This window comes from Melanotaenia boesemani, chromosome 6, assembly GCF_017639745.1.
Source record: "Melanotaenia boesemani isolate fMelBoe1 chromosome 6, fMelBoe1.pri, whole genome shotgun sequence".
Lineage (NCBI taxonomy): Eukaryota > Metazoa > Chordata > Actinopteri > Atheriniformes > Melanotaeniidae > Melanotaenia > Melanotaenia boesemani.
In genome coordinates this window covers 34,931,713-34,937,417 of record NC_055687.1, presented here as the reverse complement: position 1 = coordinate 34,937,417, position 5,705 = coordinate 34,931,713, and the positions used below count along the sequence as shown (strand labels likewise).

The 5,705-nt window shown below is 38.0% G+C and overlaps 1 long non-coding RNA gene across 1 annotated transcript; it reads left to right on the top strand.

The window, feature by feature from the left end:
* Positions 1-4,400: 4,400 nt before the first annotated feature.
* On the top strand, positions 4,401-5,352 carry LOC121642392. Its single transcript, XR_006010877.1, has 3 exons — positions 4,401-4,520; positions 4,627-4,711; positions 5,252-5,352. It is a non-coding gene; the product is annotated as an uncharacterized LOC121642392 (long non-coding RNA).
* The last annotated feature ends 353 nt before the right edge of the window (positions 5,353-5,705 follow it).

The following is a 5,705-nucleotide window of genomic DNA, read 5'->3' as shown; positions in this document are numbered from 1 at the left end:
CATCTTCAGCCAGTTGCCAACAGAGCAGAATATATCTTCAAATAGAATGGCACCTGGCTTAATAATAGTTAAAGACACATATCTGAGAGTAAACTCAGTCACACAAAATACTAACGACTTCAGACTGCTGGTGTTTACCTGAGTCTTTAACCTTTCAGCCTGAAACACTACATGACTGAACTCCCCTGTCATTCTAGCATATCATGTCACCATTTAAGAAAAATAATCAGGAAAAGTGAAGCATAGTTAAAGTTAAATCAGAATAAAGTGATTGGTGGTCCATTTCTACAATTAAAATCAGGTTTAATTGTCAGGGTGGATGGAAGATGAAGGACCCTAATGCAGAATGAACAGTAGGGATGTGCCGTTCTACTTTTTTTAACTTCTGATACCGATATCTGAGATTCAGCATTGGCCGATACCAATCCAACACAAATCCAAACAAACTGCACTGAATTACCTAGGCCGCAGGTTCCCCACATTCAGCCCGCGCCACCAGAGGCGAGGTGAACGGGGACGGCAGAGCCGATGCAAGTCATCCAGACACACAACAGGAACCAACCAACCAAGCATAGATGGACTCCAATGAGCAGTGGGAAGGAAAGAAGCGACAAGGAATTTCAGATTCGGAGAGTAAATCCACGAAAAAATGTGCCATAAGTCTCTTGAGTCTTGCCAGCCTACCGCTGCACGTACCCTGGCGACGGTGGAGTTTCCTACTTCGAGTTGGCATCAAGGCACGGCATAGGTAAGCAGGAATCACAGATAGAAGCAGGGGCGAAGTTTTCTGTTAATTTCTGTCTGAAAAGCGTATGGCCAGGAGAGACTGACGATCATACAACAGTACAGAGTTGCTATATTGACAGATTGTCAGTAAAAGTAGTAAAAACACAAACAAATTTGCAAATGAGAGATGGCAGGCCACATATACTGGCGCCATCTTGAAATATAAAAGACAGAAGAACAAAGTCAGGCTCTATAGAAAACATTACAGCAGGAACAGTGTTTTACTTGAAATGCTTTCAAAGAGTGTTGTTAAAGGGGCAATTAGTGGAAATTCATCATTTCTAGATTGAAGGAATTAAAAAATGTCTATGTGAACAACTAGAGGTGTAGTTTCATCTGGAGTGTAGCATGACATCACACATCATCTCTCTGTGTTGATCTCCATCTCCGTGTTTACCGGCTGGTCCGACCATGTGTTCATGTAGGGAATTGTCGCATCCTCCCTCCTCTCAGGGCCCTTGGCACTCCCTCCCTATAAAAGGCTTCAGCCAGCGAGCAGTGGCAGTGCATACTTTCAAAGCAAAATGGCGGAGAGAGGAAAGGAGAACCGACATTACCTCAAAAAAATTGACTCATTGCATACTTACACCCATGACCTTTACAGTTAACCCTTGGGGTACCTTTTAAAAAAACTAACATTCTTTGTGTTTGGGTACCAACACGGTACCCCTCATAAAAGTATCATTGAAATGTCAGATGTCAATATTTTTTTTTTACTTTTTTACATCAGATCTTCTCCACAGCTAGAGATATAACCATAGTTATAAAAGTTTTCATTATGTTTTTATATTCTGGGGATTTTTATGCCTTTTTTGTCATAAAAACCCCTACTTTTTTCTATGTGAAAACTTAAAAACCTGCATTATTTCGAAATATAAGATACAAACTGCAATGTTTAATATTAGGTTAATACTTTCTTGACAAGGTCAATAATTAATAAGAACATTGATTTTGAGTCATTATTTCTTTTGGAGATATGTGCATTTATTTGAAAAATGTACGCTCTTTGCGTTTGGGTACCAACAGAGTATCCCTCATAAAAGTATCGTAACAATGTCAAATGTAAATTGTTTTTTTTGTTTGTTTTTTCAGAGCAGAGCTTTTCAACAGCGTCAGATATAAACAGATAAAAAGTTTTGATTATATTTTGTATGTATATATTTGGTTTTGTGCCCTTTGTCATAAAACCACTTATTTCTTCAATGAGAAAAACACTAAAATTAATTATTTAATATTATTTTTATGCAAACTGGATTATTTGATGAGGTTAATATTGCCTTAATAAGTTATAAGATAACTGATTCTGAAGCATTATTGCTTTTGGAGATCTAAGCACTTACTGAAGGAAAATGCGTTTAGGTACCAAAACGGTACACTCTTAGAAATAAGGGTTCCAAAAAGGTTCTCCATGAAGGGCAGAGGTTCTGCCCAGAAAATACCTTTTTCATTGAAAGGTTCTATCAAGGGTTCTTAAGGGTTCTCTGTAAGATTTAAGGTTCCTAGAAAAGCCCCTTTAATGCAGAGAACACTTTTTTGGTAGAAAACGTTCTTCAAGGCCCTAATAAATTCATTTTACTAATTCTAACAAAGTCTGAAATTTCATGTCTTGTCATAGACTAGGTAAATGTATTGCATTTAGCAAAACAGTGTTCCAAGACTGGCTTTTGAACCCTAATCTCCATGATAGATAACTGACAACTGACCAGTCAGGTAAGGAGTTTAACCATGAGGCTGACTTCCAGCACCATTTTTACAATAGAGCTAATTAGTAGCCACAGTGTAGATGACACAGGATGCACAATGAAGCTCGCCAAGCTGACACTTTCCAGGAGGTCAGTCATGGCAAGCACCATTTTCCTGAATGGTGACTGATGAATGTTATGACATGTGTCCACGCTTAAGTATGTATTCTGGCATGGGCTTCATTGGGCGTTACCATGTGTTCTACAGTAGAAGGTGACACGGGAGTGCATTATTACTCCTGTCCCATCCCACTCCCACAGAAAAAAATCTTGTCCCGTCCCAATTCTGGGCCAAAGCAAAAGAAAAATCCTGTCCCGTCCCAATCCCGATAAAATTACTCCCGATCCCATCCCGCTCCCATTTAGAATGACTCCTGCTCCCATTTTTAAAAATTTGTTTAGTCTTTAGGCAATACATTGAATTTGATTAAATATTCATCCTTCTTTTTTAAACCAGCTGCTAAGTGTTTGTAGCTTATTTTAGAGGTCAATTACAATTGTAAAAAACAAAAAAACAAAAACAAGGGAGAACAACAATAAAACGGCACATGGTTCACAACATGTCTACCAAAGTTAAATAAACTCAAACAGAACATATAAAGTTGTATTTCACTCATTACTAAAAGTCATTAACTAAACATCTTTTACAAGTGGCATACAGTGTGTTAAAAACCGTTGCACTTGACTCTCGTTAAGTTCATTAATATGTCCGCCTTTTTTAACCAGTTCTGCCAACCTAATAGACACATCATTACTTCTAACTTTGTGTTGTAAATCATTTTTTGCCATATCGGTCTCGCCGCGGGTTTACGGAAGAGTGGAGCTGTCACCAAAATAAAAAATAAAAAACTGGGACCGTATCACATTATAACGTGATATGTTCATTGTAAAAACGTGAAATGTATCACGTTATAACAGGGGTGCCCAAGTTCGGTCCTCGAGATCTACCATCCTGCAACTTTTAGATGCAACCCTTCTTCAAATGTCTTCTTTTTTTTTTTTTTTTTTTTTCGTTTGGTCTCCGCTCCCATCTGCTCCCGTTAACTTTTTATCCTGTACCGTCCCAATCACATGATTAATAGTAACATTGACTCCCATCCTGTGGGAATCCCGTGACCCATGGGATTCCTGAAAAAATTTCAGCCTCTATTCTACAGCTTGGCTGCCGACTGGCTGTCATAAAAATGATTTTTGAAATCAACAACATGAACAGCCATCTTGAACCATGTCTGTGCCTTTTGTTTGTCTGAATTTGGTATTAAAGGGGATGGAATTTCCACCATGGAGTTTTGCAGCTGATCATCTTGTTAGAGAACTATATGCTGTTCAGTTAGTACTTAAACATTTAACTGCTGTACAATTGCTTTATAAATTGTAGAGAGATTCTAATTGTGTTCACCTGTAAAGGTCATTGTACATTTTAAGTCTGTTCTGACATCATTCAACAAGTGAAATATACCTAACTTTTTGCGAATAGTGTATGCCTCACTACTTATTCCAATGGGATCTAAGCTTCAATCCACTAAGCCTTCAACACACCCAGTTCAATCAAATTAGGGTAAGACATGTGTACCAGGTGTACCACTGAGCCCTCTCCCATCTAAAGGATTATATTAAATGAAATGATCAATTTAACTAGTAGGGACCAAAAACAAACCATTAAAGTAGGTAAAAAAGAGTCAAATATTCAAATGTGGGGTCCCTTTGTGACAAACAAAAACTATATTTATAGGTTTTTCTGTCTAATGTAAAATAAATTGAGGGGCATTTTTGTACTGGGAATCTATCTTGATATGATTTTTTGGCATGTGGGACCTAGGAACTGGCTGCACGGTTGGTTGCCCTGAGGGAGCTGAGAGTTGGTTTCTATATTGACAAAAAGGGTGTGACATGTCAGTGGTGATTATTATTTACTCATGTGATCCCCTGTGCAGGAATTTGGATTAAGAGATGGGTTAAGTGTGACAACATCTGAAACCTCAGAGAATCAAGGTGAGTTAAATGTTATTTTACCAAGCATGACTAGCTAAGGACTTTAATGGGGAAAAGTAGAATATCTTAATATTAACATCTGTTTCTTTTATGTATATCTTTACAGATGAATTATCAGCTTTGGACAAAAGATGATGTGTGCCACTGGCTTAAAAAAGAGGGTTTTGGTCACTTTGCAAGTGCCTTTTTGGGTGAGATGACATGAATTTGTAGTGTTCAACTATACCATTAAAGTGAACCCAATTTTGTTGTTGAATGTGGCGAAAATGGATGCCCAAGTAGATATACCAAATATAATTTCTAAAACATCTAAGCCAGAAACACAGCAGCACAGTCCAACAGGAAAACACTGCAGTGGACCAGCATGGACTTATCATATGTTATGTAACATTTCTGTTTGTGTTACAAACCTGGAATGTGTTTACTGAAAAGACATTCAAATTTACTACATAATGTTAAAACTGTGTGAGGTCCTCTTACTTCCATCTGATTGTGTGTCTATGGAGGTTTGTGTTGCAGGAGACAAGCTTCGTCAGTCTGTTCCACTCCTACTATTACTATGTGCCTGTTTTCAGATTATTCTCTCTGGACCATCCATTATTGTTGGTAGAAAGCTCAGTAATTCATCTGGTGTAGTAATTATGTCTTGTATGGATGCTACTGACTGACTTTTTTTTGTCTTTCCTTCCTATGTCACCATTGTTGGAGATTGTATTCATCCACCTGACGAGGACATCTTGGGGTACCTGGCTTGTCTGTCTGTAACATTGGTTAATCCACTGGCCTATGCTCACCTTTATTCCCCACAGGACCAACATAACCTCTCCTCAGCGAGTAGGCCCTCCTTATCAATCATTGTGTAAAGATTTTTGAATAAAAGGAAAGCTATGAATGCAGTAGAATGCTTTTTCAAACTATTTTGACAGAGACAATATATAATGTGTATGTTATTCAATTGTTGTGCCTGATATTTTGCATAATTTTTTTACAACCATCAAAAGCAAGAGGGTTATTGGTAAAATCCTCATAAACGATGTCTATGTGGTTGTGGATAAAACCATCTGAAAATAAAAAGGTTCTCAGTGGAACTCCCTGTGTGGGATCTGGATGAAACCCGTTAGCTATAAAGGGTTCCAGCTATAATCCCCAGTAAGGGTTATTGGTGGAACCACCACATCATTGCAG